The 14,453-nt window shown below is 40.5% G+C and overlaps 1 pseudogene; it reads right to left on the bottom strand.

Moving 5' to 3' along the window:
• Positions 1 to 3,246: 3,246 nt before the first annotated feature.
• Positions 3,247 to 12,374, bottom strand: LOC126512551 (prohibitin 1-like; annotated as a pseudogene).
• Between the last annotated feature and the right edge of the window lie 2,079 nt (positions 12,375 to 14,453).

Here is a 14,453-nt window from a genome sequence, read left to right on the forward strand (position 1 = left end):
ATTACACAAGTTCCTGTGTGCATGGCACATTGTTGATTTCAGTATATTGCATCATGGAGGTTGATACTCATTCTGTTTCGGTATCTTCTCAAGATTGTCAAAGGATTCTTCCTTGTCAAAAAGGCATTTCAGGGGCTCAGGATATGACTTAGTATGTTAAGATTACTTTCTATACAAACATGAGGTCTGAGTTCAAATCTGTAACACTTGTACAAAAGCTGAGCATGGCTACATGTGACCACACCTCCAGTGTCAGGTGGAGATAGATATATTTGGCCAGCCAGCCTAGCCAAAGAGTGCTTGTCCTATTCAGTGAGAGACTGTCTCATGTTAACAAGGCAGAGAGTGATAGAGGAAGATATCCAATCCAGCATCATGACCTGGCTTCAACATGTGTGCATCTGCAAACTCACATGTATGCAATACGCACGTAATAGTTGTTCCAGAACCCCACAACTTGGAAGTGTCTGGACTCACACACCATAGTAGACCCTGTATTCATGTGAACACTGCTGCTCCTCCTTGGTAATGAAGGAATTTCATAGTCTAATGTACAATCTTGTGTTCGTTAGTCAGACACTGTAAGACAAACCCATCCCCCAGAAGCATGCCAGTTCTTATAAGGATAAATAGTTGCTTCTTTCAGAATAAAAGGGGTCAGCACAATCAACTGTGACCACATGGCTGGTTAGTCTCTTCATGGCAGAGAATCAGGGAATGATAACACGTATTTTTAAATACTATAGCCTGCCTTTGAGCAATAGCGTTTAACTCCATGGTGTCATGACATGGTGATGACCTCAGTCAAGAAAGGCAAACCAGATCTAAAAAAGAAGGCAAGCTAACAACAAAAGTTATGCCAGAGAAATAAATGGTATATTTTTATGTGCTGTTGATAACAGGGGTCATAGAAAACAATAAAGATAATATGAACAGTACTGCCACCCCAGGCCACTTGCAGAGAATCATTAACACTTGTGTGTAAAAAGTTATTGTATGATTTTTTAACTTAACAATTTTCCCACCAAAATAAATAAATACATAAATAATTCTCTATATCAACCAAATTGATTATAATGTGCCCTAGAGAATTTCTGTTTGTATTTTGTTGTTGCTGTTAGCTTGTTTGGAGTCTGTTGAGATTAGTGTATGTGTGGGCTTATGCCTTCATCAAATTTGGAAGAATTTTTGGCTGTTATTTGTTGAGATTTATTTCCATATGCCCTTCTTACTCTAATGGGGACTCCAGGGTACCATGAAGTCTTCATCTCAAAAGCTATAGAAAGATCATTGGTGTCTTTGTATCTTCTACACCTCTGACATTGTCGTCTTCACTCTGGCTTGGTCCCATCTCACTTGCTCCTGTTGCTCAGACACCAACAGTCTTTACTTCTTGATGTCCAATATCTTTAAAACTCAATTCAACTATTTTTTCCAATAGTGTAGCAAATCTAGTCCCTGTTAATATTTCTAGGCAGCAAGTTGAAATCCCAAGTGGATTCTTTTAAAAACTCCAATCTTCTAAAAGTATAAATTTTGTTGTAAAAAAATGGCCCATTAAGTCCTTGGGACTTCAAGACAGATATTTATGGTTACCCACAATAATTAGCCATTATCATTTTTCCTTGCTAACATAGCCTCAGTTTTGTTTGGATATGAATGTCCTGAGCCTCAGGGAATATAATAATTTGCTCTAAGCTATTGGAAAAGTCAATGTTACCAAAGTATAGATATGTAACACAATGTGCTTGGGAATTTAGGGAAAATCGGTCCTCCCAGATAAAGAAAAGAGCTGGAGACGGAGCAAAGCTTGTTGTTGTTGTTCTTGCACATCTCCCATCTTCTACACATCTATTTGACTTGACACAGCCGGTCTTCACTCAGGCACCTGCTATGCTCCATCTCATTTGCTCCTGTTTCTCAGAAATCACTCGATTTTACTCCTCGAGGTTCAATATCTTTCCCCCCTTTTAAAATTGTTTTTATTGAAGTATACATTTTTCTCCACTCCCCTCCCTTTATCCTTCCTCCCCTTCTACTCCCTCCCATGATCCCCATGGTCCCTACTTATTCAGGAAATCTTGTCTTTTTTCTAATTCCCATGTACATTAGATCCATGTATGTCTCTTTTAGGGTCTTCTTTGTTGTCTAGGTTCTCTGGGATTGTGAATTGTATGCTTTTTTTGCTTTATATCTAAAAGCCACTTATGAGTGAGTGCATATTATGTTTGTCTTTCTGGGTCTGAGTTACCTCAGTCAATAAGATGTTTTCTAGATCCATTTATTTTCTCAGATATTTCAAGATTTCATCATTTTCTTCCACTGTGTAGTGCTCCATCGTCTTTATCTATTATATCTACTATGTACCACATCTTTTTTTTAATCTATTCTTAGGTTGAGGGGCATTTAGGTTGTTTCCAGGTTCTTGCTATGACAAATAATGCTGCTATGAACATAATTGAGCACTTGTCCTTGTGGTATGATTGAGTATCCTTTGAGTATATACCTAAAAGTGATATTTCTGGGTTTTGTGGTAGGTTGTCTCCTAATTGTCTAAGAACTCGCCATACTGATTTCCAAAGCAGCTATACCAGTTTGCAATCCCAGTTGCAATGCAGGAGTGTTCCCTTTACCCCAAACCTTTCCAGCATAAGCTGTCATCAGTGTTTTTGATCTTGGTCATTCTTACAGGTGTAAGATGGAATCTCAGAGTTGTTTTGATTTGCATATCTCTGATGGCTAAGGATGTTGAACATTTCCTTAAGTGTCTTTCAGCCATTTTAGATTCATCTGTTGAGAGTTCTCTGTTTAGGTCTGTACCCCAATTTTTATTGAATTATTTGTTCTTTTGATTACTAATTTCTTGAGTTCTTTGCATATTGGAGATCTGCCCTCTGTCTGATGTGGGGTTGGTGAAGATTTTTTTCCTATTCTATAGGCTGTCATTTTGTCTTGTTGACCGTGTCCTTTGCTTTACAGAAGTTTCTCAGTTTCAGGAGGTCCCATTTATTAATTGTTTCAATCAGTGTCTGTGCTACTGGGGTTATATTTAGGAAGTAGTTTCCCTTGTCAATGTGTTCAAGTGTGTCTCTCTCACGCATGCGCGCGATACTACTTTTATTTCCTTTACATTAAGCCAATCATGAAATTTCACAGTGATTTCTGTGGTGGGGCAGAAGGAAAGTGAATTCAGAATGATCCAGGCCACGGCCTGGTTGGCCTGAGAAGATGCAAGCAGGGGAGGCCTCACTGGGGAAGCTGGAGGAGCACCGACTGCCCCCGCTGGCAGGTAGGTGATGTTCCCAGAGTGGGAGAGCCTGTAAGCAATGTCCTCAGCTGCTTCCACAACTCAATCAGGCTATCGCCTGCCGTGGCCAGGAAGTTGGCAATCAGCAGAAATGATGGCTGCCTTTTTCTGCTGCTCAGACTTTTCCACCACAAATCTGGCCCTCTCTGCTCCCTGCTGAGCCACCTGTTTGGCTTCCACTGCTTCTGTGAACTTTTTCTCCGAAGGTCAGATGTGTCAGGGACCCATCATCCAGGATGAGCCCAAGTGTTGCTGCTCTCTCCGTGAGGTCAGCACTCACCTGCTGGGAGACCAGTTCTCGCTAGGTGATCAATTCTCCAGCATCAAAACGAGCCACTACCAACTTGAGGATCTCTGTAGTGATGGAAAGCAGCACCAGCTCATTATAGTCCTCGCCGATGGAAGCTGGCTGGCCACCAGCCTGAAGAGGATACCAGTGCTACCAGTGATGATTGGTACATTCCGTGGTCGCGAGTAGCAGTCAAAGATAATTGGTTTCTGTACCCAAGGGATGAGAAAGTGAGTTCCTTACCCTACCATGACATCCAGCTCTGTGCCCAGCATCCACATTATACAAGGCGGTGTTCAGCACTCCTCCTGCAATACTTTAAGACATTGGCCAAAAGCAGCTTCTTTATTCATTAACCAATAAAAGCAGCACATATACAGAAGAACTTCCCACACCAAAGTATATTCTTTTATGTTTCGATAGAAGGTTCTATAGTTGTCTGTTAAGTTCATTTGTGTCATACCATCTGTTAGTTATCTTATTTCTCTGTTAAGTTTCTCTCTGGCAGACCTGTCTAGTGGTGAGAAAGGGTGTTGAAGTCTCCTACGATTAGTGTGCGAGGTTTAATGTGTGATTTAAGCTTTAGTAGTGTTTCTTTTACATGTGAGGGTGCCCTCGTATTTGGGGCATAGCTGTTCAGTATTGAGATTTCTTCTTGATGGATTTTTCCTGTGACTAATATGAAATGTCTTTCTTTGTCTCTTTTGATTAATTTTAGTTTGAAGTCCATTTTGTTAGCTATTAGGATAGTTACACCAGCTTGTTTCTTAGGTCCATTCGACTGGAAAATTATTATCCAACTCTTTATTCTGAGGTGATGTCTGTCTTTAAGATTGAGATGTGTTTCTTCTATGCAGCAAAAGGATGGATTCTGTTTTCATATCCAATCTGCTAGCCTGTGTCTTTTTATAAGTGAGTTGAGTCCATTTATATTAAGAGATATTAATGGCCAGTGATTGCTATCTCCTGTTATTTTAGTTTTTATTGTTGGTGATGTTAATTTGTGTGTTTTTCCCTTCTTTGGGATTTGCTGCTGTGAGATCATCTATTGTCTGTGTTTTGGTGGATGTAGCCAACTTCCTTAGATTGGAGTTTTCCTTCTAGTGCTTTGTGTAGGGCTGGGTTTGTGGCTAGTTGTTGGTTAAATCTGGTTCTGTCATAGAATATCTTGTTTTGTCTGTCTATGGTGATTGAAAGTTTTACTGGGTATAGTAGTCTAAGAGCATCCATGGTCTCTTAATGTCTTCATAACACTTGACCATGACTTGGCTTTCATTGTTTCAATTGAGAAGTCAGGTGTAATTCTGATAGGTCTGCCTTTATATGTTACTTGGCCTTTTTCTTTTGCAGCTCTTAATATTCTTTCTCTATTCTGTATGTTTAGTGTTTGGATTTTTATGTGGCAAGGAGACTTTTTTTGGTCCAGTCTATTTGGTGTTCTACAAGCTTCTTTAGGTTTGGAAAGTTTCTTCTATAATTTTGTTGAATATATTTTCTACGCTTTTGACTTGGACTTCCCCTTCTTCTATCCCTATTATTCTTAGGTTTGGTCTTTTCATAGTAAATCATGTTTCTTGGATATTTTGTTTTGAACTTTTGTTAGATTTAATGTTTTCTTTGACCGATGAGTCAGTCTGTTTCCTCTATCATATCTTCAGTGTTTGTGGTTATTTCTTCCATCTCTTGTATTCTGCTGTTTATTCATTTGTGTTTCCTTATCGTTTTCCCATATTTTCTGTTTACAGAATTCCTTTGGTTTGTATTTTCTTTATTGTCTCTATTTTGGTTTTCAAGTCTTGAATCATTTCTTTCACCTGTTTGCTTTTTCTTGGTTTTCTATAAGGGACTTCTTAAATTGATTTCTTCCATTTTTTTTGTTTGTCTTTTTCTCAATTTCTTTGAGAGAATTTTTTATTTCCTCTTTAAGGGCCTCAAACATTCTTCTAAAGTTATTAGAAATAACTTTATTATTGGGGTGTTCAAGACTTGCTGTTTCAGAACCAAACACACTAGTGTTGTGTTGCTCTTTGTGGTGTTGAGTGTGTTTCTACCTTATCTACCAATATTTTCCTCTTATTTGTTAGTTGGGGCTGTCTGTGTCACTGGTGACCACTCTTCCAGGTGCCAGTGTATTCAAGGCTCAGATGGTTGCTCCTCATGGCGGAGTTGTGGCCACGGTTCCAGTCACCCTGAAGGTCACTTGGCATTCCAAGAAGTCATTCGATGCTCCTGGAGGTTGCTCTGCAATCCTGGAGGTCACCTGGGCCTGGTCCCATAGAGTTGGCATGCTTGGGCCTGCTCCCATGGAAGTCGCTGGCCTGTTCCTGTGGAGGTTGCTGGCTCGGGCCTGGTCCTATGGAGGTCCAAGATCCAATAACTTTAAAGATCATTGTTTCACCCATCTCTTCTGGGTTATCATATTTGAGAGAGGATTTGATATCTGTGTCTGTGCCAACTAACTTGTATCTCTGTGCTATCAACAAGAAAAATGTCTAATGCAGGAGGAGCATGAAAAGTATAAATTGATTCCCTATTGAGAGTTATTCTTGGGTTCACCTTCCTTTCCTAAATTATATGAAATATATTACCTGTATTTAAGCCACTACTTTGCCATGACTTGTAACCAAATATGGCCTGGTGAATACCTGCTTCTTTCATGGTTCATTTTCTTAACTCCTTAAATTTATTTATTTGTTTGTTTGTTTATTGTGTTTGGGTGTTTTGTCTGCAAACCAGAATAAGGCATGGGATCCCATGGGACTAAGTTATAGTGTGAGCCTCCATGTGGGTTCTGGGAATTGAACTCAGGACTCCTGGAAGGGCAGAAAATGTATGATTCATTTTCTTAAGGTTTCCTGTTTGTATCCTTCTAGAACAACAAAGCTAATGTTCTGGACATGAGAGTTGCCATCAGAGGAGTGGAATCTCAAATTCCTTACTTCATAGCTTTTCATAGGAATGGCATTATCTAGCTATGAACACAGGCAGAGAAACACAGGAGTTTTGCCCCTTACTGGTAGGGTTCTTTAACAGACTTGGGCTGTGATAAAGATGTGCTCATAGAGAACCTGACATCACTATCCTCAGAAAAACAGAATTGCGTTTTTCTCAAGTGGGATACTAACTTCCAATGACTGCAATCCACAAAGACAAAAGCTCTGACCAAAGCTACTTGAAATAAAATGTATTAATATAGTTCCATCATAAATAATACATACTATTAATATGACTTTAAATAATTTATCATGCTAGATTTACATAATAAATAATACATAAATATGTAATCATTCCATGAAGTCATGTGAAATTAGCAGTCATGTAAGAAACTTAACCTATTAACATTCTATGGGAGAGAGAGGCTTACAAATGACTCAGGCTGCAGTCAGTATTGGTTTGTATTATCTCTGCCAAGAGAAACACCAGTCTTCTGTAAATTATTTGACTTATATATCTCATGACTGCAGAAAGGTAGCTAGAAATAGACTTTTCTATGCATAGCCAACAAAAAGCTCCCTTTGGTTATAATGGTAACACTTGTTTTTTCAAAAGGTCTCTAACCCATCAATAATTGAAGGACTACAGAAGAATTACTCGATTAAAATTAAGCAATGCAAGCCATTGCCACTGACTCAACCCTTCCGTTTCTCTGGGGATTTGCTCCTATTGTTCCATCTAATCTTCCTTGGAGTCCTATGTAGTAGACATAATTATCCCCATTTTCTAGCTCAGTGACGAATGAATGGGACAAGTTGGAGCAGTGGTTCTCAATCTGTGGGCTGTGACCTCTTTGGTGGTCAAATTAGCCTTTCATGGGGATCACAAAGACCTTCGAAAATATCAGATATTTACATTATGATGCATAACAGTAGCAAAATTACAGTTATGAAGTAGCAACAAAAGTAATGTAATCGTTGGGGGGTCACTGCAACATGAGGAACTACATTAAAGGGTCACAGCATTAGGAAGGCTGAGAACCCCTGGGTTAGGGAATTACCCAAGTCACATAGCTAGTTACCACAGGCACAGTTTTTTTTTTTTTTTTTTTTTTTTTTTAGCTCTTCTGTGATTAATGCTTGCTGGTTTTCCTTTGCAGTTCATATCTGGTCTGTCTTGAAGAAAAACTTCAATGCAGTTTTTCTCTATGGATTAAGATTTGAGATATTCTCTAATTCAAATTCAACGAAACTTAAGAATCTCTTTTATGCACTCAACACTGTGCGAGGCCCTCTCATGCAGGTGGGATCATTTTTCCTTTGTAATAAACCAATAAACCTATGGGGTATTTGTATCTTCATTGTACAATGCAGGAAACTGGGGCTCGGTAAAGATGAAGATGCTTGCCAAAGCCGTCGTTCAGGATAAGCCGAGTAATGGGACTTAAAATGACAATTACCTCACAGACTTCATCTCTGGCAAAGGGAATGTTTTGTTTTTATTTTTGTTTTTTAATATTTTTTTTTACCTTTTAAAAAAATCTTTTCTTGACCCATTTCCATTCCCATTGATCCCTTTCCACTTCCTAATGAGTCTTTCTTCTACTTTCATGTCCTCTCTCTGTGTGTGTCTCTGTCTCTCTCTCTCTTTCTCTCTCCCCCTATCCTTCTTCCTCTCTCTCTCTCTGCCTGTGTGTGTGGTATCCAGTTAGTTTGACTGAAGTTGCTTACAAAAGCATAGGTTAAGGGTTATTTAAATAAGCATGATACATAACCTTATTAGTGGCTATTCCACTAAAGATGCCACTCCGTTCCCAACTAACCACTAACTAACTGCATTTAAGCCCTCAGAGAGGGGCAGGGTCTTGTGAGCCCCTCCCAATGGTGGGTGTTAACACCAGACTTTTGGTCTTCCTCAGGAAGCAAGCCTCTTTAGAGCACTGTTCTCTGACCTTCAGAAACTTGAATAGCTTCCTTCTTAATAGGAAAGATAATGTTCCAGGAGTGGAGCATGTTGTCAAGAGACTTGAGGACAAATTTTCTATTTCATAAGTTTTCAGCAGGCTGGTGTTGAGTAGACTCGGGTACATCAGTAGCCAGGCCACTCAAGGCTCTTTAATAAACACTCATGTGCCCAAATCTCCCTGTTCTGCTCTCCATAAACTATAGTTGGCTTAACGTCCCTATTCCTCAGAGAATAACATGTGTGGAAATTGTGCTTTGAGTTCAATCCTTCTGGGAAAGGTCCAACCTGCTGAAGAGGCACTGAGAAAGGCTGAGACCGGAAATGTTGATCCTACCCCGGAGAGTAAATATAAACCACCTGCCTCTTCCAGGCTGAATCATAGCTTATCAAGCACGCATTAAACCTTTAAGCTTTTGTTCTCTTAAGTAAGAATAAATCTAAGTTGACTATTCCAGCATACGTATTTGTTTTCCCTGTGCCGTCTATAAACCATGTCCAAGGTGAGTATTTAGAAGCCCGCACGAAAATGAGCAAATTTCGGAGAATAACTGACATCCCTAACAGTTCATGACAAGACAGTCACAACAAAGGAACCGCTATGCATTAAGTGATTTTTCCTGCAAATCCTTTATGTGTACATCAAGCTGTGTGCCGGCAGAGCAAACGGGAATAAATCAAAGGCAGTACCCATGCAAGAAAGGGGTTTTAGGCAAATGCTCTCCTCTTTGCATAAATCAAACAAATAGTGATTGAAAACACCCACAGGAACAGCCTAGATTTCTATGGAGTTTTAGCGATGAAATTATTTTTTTCGAATTGTACCACAATTTACATTGATGAAACATTTTCCAAGTATTTGCTTGTGAAATCTGAAGACAGGCCTAGCAACTAGGTCAATAATATTAGTTAATTTTTTAGCCAAGGTAACAGAAGCAAAGGGTCATTAAGTAACTATCCCAAGGTCGCAAAGCCAGATGGTGAACTGGGCAAGGCCTTCTTCAGAATTTCTGTTGTCATAGTCATGAGCTAGAGGCCCGAGTAATGGTGCTACTAGAGGCCTCTTAGTGACTTCCTCAGTGATCCCAAGAAGGGGGAGGGCAATTGAAGCAAACCAGTGCTTTCTGGAACCAGAGATTATTTCTCCGCTTAGGGTTGAACGACTTCAATGTGAATAGGAGAAAATGGATATTCATCATTTGAGCAGTTTCAACCACCATGCTGCCCAGACTTTCTCATCCCTTTCCCATGAATTATCTTGAATAACTACCAAATCCCTAGGCCCCTACTTACCAGTGCATGAAACCTTATCTTTGTAATCTAGAAGTTGTTTCCCTTCTTTCCAAACATCTATTTGAAGGCACAGTTTACATGTTTACCAAGAGACATGACCTCTGCTGAGAGGCATGAAACCTTGCTCATACATCTACCACCCATGGGTATTACATGCTCTACATATTTATCCATGCTTCTTACCACAGAAGGGACTTCCTGAGGATAGGTTTTTTCTAATCTCCCGGTACCTTGTATTCTGTTGATCCATGGTATGTGATCCACACGTACGTAAGGAAATAAGTAGTTTTCTTGTGTTAAAAGTTATACCCATTTCCCTAAACTAGAAGGAATTCACTTAGAAATGTCATATTTCAAGATAAAGAATTTTTTTAAATGTCAGTGTAATGATGTCTAATGATATTCTGCTGTGCTCATAGATGGCTGCCTAGCCCCATTGTCATCAGAGACTTCTCACCACCCAGCAACTGATAGAAACAGATACCGAGACCCACAGTCAAACATTAGACTGAACTCAGAGAAGAGAGGGAGGAACTGTAAAAGCCAGAGGGGTCAGGGCCATCACAAGAAATCCTACAGAATCAACTAACCTGGACTCACAGGGACTTACAGAGACTGAACTGACAACCAGGGAGCCTGCATGAGACTGACCTAGGCACACTCTGCATATATGAGACAGTTGTGTAGCTTGGTCTTCTTGTGGTACTACTAACAGTGGGAGCAAAAGCTGTCTCTGACTCTTCTGCCGGCTTTTGAGACCCTATTTGTCATACTGGGTTGTTGTGTCCACGTAATACAAGAGAAGGTGCCTAGTCTTACTACAATTTGACATCCTATGTTTGGCTGATATTCAAGGTAGGAGGCCTACCCTTTTCTGGATAGAAACAGAAAACAAGTGTGATGTGGGATGCCCTTCTGTGTATGTGTTACTTTTATTGGTTATTGAATAACACTGTTTTGGCCAATGGCTTAGCACAGTGAAGCCAGGCTGAAAATCTGAGCAGAGAGAGAGAGAGAGAGAGAGAGAGAAAGTGTATCAAGGAGACACCATGTAGCTGCCAAAGGAGAAAGACAGCAGAACCTTACTGGTAAGCCACAGTCTCATAGCGATACACAGATTAATAGAAATGGGTTAATTTAAGATATAAGAGCTAGCTAGGAATACACCTAAGCCATTGGCCAAGCAGTGTTGTAATTAATGTAGTTTTTGTGTGATTATTTGGGTCTGGGAGACTAGGAAGTGAAAGCCCAGTCTCCTTTCACAGGATTGAATGGAGTGCAGTGTGGGGGGGGTGGGCATTAAAAGGAGAGAAGGGAAGGGAAGCTGCAATTGAGATGTAAAATAATAATAACAATAATAAATCATTAAAAAATTTAAAAATAAGGAGTAAATATAGAGCATATTCCAGCCCTGCAGCCTGCTCTCAGGGCTCCATTCTATCCATGTTTTGTTGGCTTCTGCTTCTCACACATGGGCTTTGCCTGGGCTTGTGGAGGCTGACCGGTTTGATGAGAACACGGTCATTCTGCCCCAACTCCCACTTCCTCAAAATCAGTCACTTCAATGAAAAAGAAACAAGGAGAAAAGTCAAGTCTTTGCTAGTACTTGACAAAATTGAACACCTAATGTCCTGATGAAGGATGTCTCTTCTCAACCATTTCAACAGCTTTAGGCCAACACAGCTAAAGTCGTTATGGCCCTGTTCAGGCACCAGGTCAATGCCGATTCATTTTAGCTCTGTGAAGTTGACTCAAAAGGGCACCAGAAAGGAAAGAGCCTTCTCAGCAACCCGACAGCAAGGAGGACAGTTTTCCACTCTGTGTGCGATTTTCTCCAGGACATACAGGAAAAGGATGAGAATCACCATCCATAAAGAGAAAGGCCTTAGAGAAGAGATGGGAGCCAGCAGACCAAGCTCTACACTCTTGAAGCATTCCTGGATTACACAAGCATTCCCTTATTAATTTGCTTTCTCTGGCACAAATCCCACAGATATGACACAACTGAGCGTGCATGGGTGCCAAGTTTGCGTTTGTGATTCTTTTGTAACCTTCTGAAGCCAGATCTTAAAACAAGAACTACATGGCTTTGAGCTTGAACCTTCTATGCCCCCCATAAACTCCAAAGAAAGAGAGAACATCTAAGAGAATGCCGTGCCCTTTCCCATCGCCCTCCCTGACAGTTCTGCACGCCCACCAGCCTCCGGGTAAGTGCTAGGCTCAGACACTGACTTTCCCGCTATTCACTATTCACTGTAGTTCATTTTACAGGCGAGGAAACTGAGGCTCCATCCCTCACGGTGCTACTGTAGTCTCCAAAGAGATCACTCATTAAAACGCCATTTACCTGGGCCGACTCGGAGATACTTCGTGAATACAAGGCAGCCCATCATTCAGGCTTCCCCGGGCTGGCACACTGCCTTTCTGGAACTCCGTAGCCATTCCTCCCACCTTCCCTCTGCCTTTGTCACTGTACTGACTGCCCTCGAGTTCCATGCCATGTCTCTGTCTCGCAGCACCCTCTCTCATTAGACAGTCAGGAGCTGTTGTTGACTGACTGGCCGGCTGCCCAGCAGGCTGAGATGGCATCTTTGACCAAGGACAAGTGTCCTTCAATACCTTTATTTATGGCTTATGTCAAATGATGCCATCAGCATGGCATAATTTTTCCTGAAATGCGTACCAGGAATGGTGAGTTAAAGAAATCAAAATTATTGGAGAGTATCAGTGATTATCACCAACTTATCAGCAGCACTAGGGCTGTAATGTCTGATGAATGCAGAAGCCTTTGAGTTTGAACATGTTCATCTAACCCCAGTTTTATCTAACTGTCCTCAGACATTATAATGACATTTATATGCATATGAAGGAATTTTCAACAGTGATGTATCTTTAATGGGGGAAGTCAAAAAGTAGGTTTACGGACCAATTTCATGCTTTTTAATTAATGACGAGAATAAACCAACCGAAGCATACTCCCCATATGAATATATGCTTTCTTCTTGGCAAATTGTTAATATGCCTTGGAACCAAAAGGAAGGCATTTCTATTCCAATCCACCTACATCACTATTTTCGCTTATATGACTTGCAAGAGGATGGGGGAGAAATATATTTAAGTTCTATCAGGCCTCTGGGCAGCTTTTACCTTACCAAAATATCAGATGAACACTCACACACAAACACATATATCAAGAATATAGTAAATCTAGTTTTATGAAGCTTATGAAATTATGAAATGGTTTTGAGTTTTAAAACAGCCCACCCATTTGTCAGTTGTTCCTGCTTGACATAAAAAAAATCCCCATCACTTTTTCTTTCTAAAGACTCCTAAGAGAATTGGGTTATCATGGCCTTGCACTTTTGTTCTTTTGTTCATTTGGGATAAAGTCTTTGAGTGTAGCAGTATTATTGAACTCATTTCTGCTTAGGTCTCAAGTTTCCATAGCTGCTCTATTACCAAGTGGCAGCACACCCCATAGGCACAATAAATAAATAATATAACACCAAAGCTCTAACAAATCACCAAATACATTATTAAAAAATTAAGAAATAAATATCCCCCTCTTACTTAAATAGAGATTGATTTTATCATGTGGAATGCTGAGGAGAGCTGCTGGGAGATATATTAAAGTCTGGGGACATGCACAACGCTCTGGAATGGGCATTTTGCTCCCTCAGCTGGAGGGGGAAAGCCCTTCCGCTGAATGGATGTATTTGTGAAATGGAAGCTGCGATTCTCTGTTTGTCCACAAGCCAGGTATGATGCACTGCTGGCTTCATTGCGTGCGGGCAGTAGGACCTCCAGGACACATCTGTCTTTCCTAAGCCCAAACCATTCGTCTGGGCTACAGTGATGAAGACAAATGCTTTTCAGAAACTGAAGTTGGAGAGATACCGTCTCCCTGCTTTAACTTTAAATCTCGATGCTGGCTTCCAAAAAGATGTTCTCAAACCCAGGATTCTGCCAAGCATCCTCCAAAATGTTTTACTGAATGGGGAGAAGATAGTGCCTGATCGATCTACAAGGTGGGCATTTCAAGAGGGAAAATTAAGCAGGAGCTGTTCTCCAAAGACTTGCAAATTATCTGTAGAAAGGAGTTAGCATATGTAGTCCCTAGGTTCACAGGAAGTTGTCCTTCAGATTTGTATGGGATCCTGTGACTCCCCAGCTCCATTACCAGCCATGAAGATGCTACCACCGTCTTCATTCCTACTTCACCCTGGAAGAGTTTAGCATTTCGCTGTCCTAACCTTGCATGTTCTGGGTCTTAGTCAATCTTGCTGACTTCCATGCATTCTGAGAATATAAGATTCGCAAGACCTCTACGTAAGGGAAAAAAAGATGAACAAATGATCCTGATTTTTCTCCATTCCAGCGTTACACAGAAAGTTTATCCTTGTTGCAGACAGAAAGAACCACTTCATCTCCTGATGTAACTGTTCTCTGTAAAGGATAACAGCATCCTTTTTGGTCCCAAGCTTCCTTCCAAGGATGAGAGACTTCTTACCTATGGAATGGTTTATAAAAGATCACCACAAATAGTTTACTTACAATAAGTAGGTCCATCAGCAACAAGAAGTAAAGAAACCCTCTAACTCCCAGGTTCTTGGACACACCATTTGCCAGACACATGATTTATCTGTATGTATTTTATGTGATTAGGTA

Source organism: Alexandromys fortis, unplaced genomic scaffold (genome assembly GCF_014885135.2).
Source record: "Alexandromys fortis isolate MF-2015 unplaced genomic scaffold, M_Fortis_MF-2015_v1.1 scaffold_76, whole genome shotgun sequence".
Taxonomy (NCBI): Eukaryota; Metazoa; Chordata; class Mammalia; order Rodentia; family Cricetidae; genus Alexandromys; species Alexandromys fortis.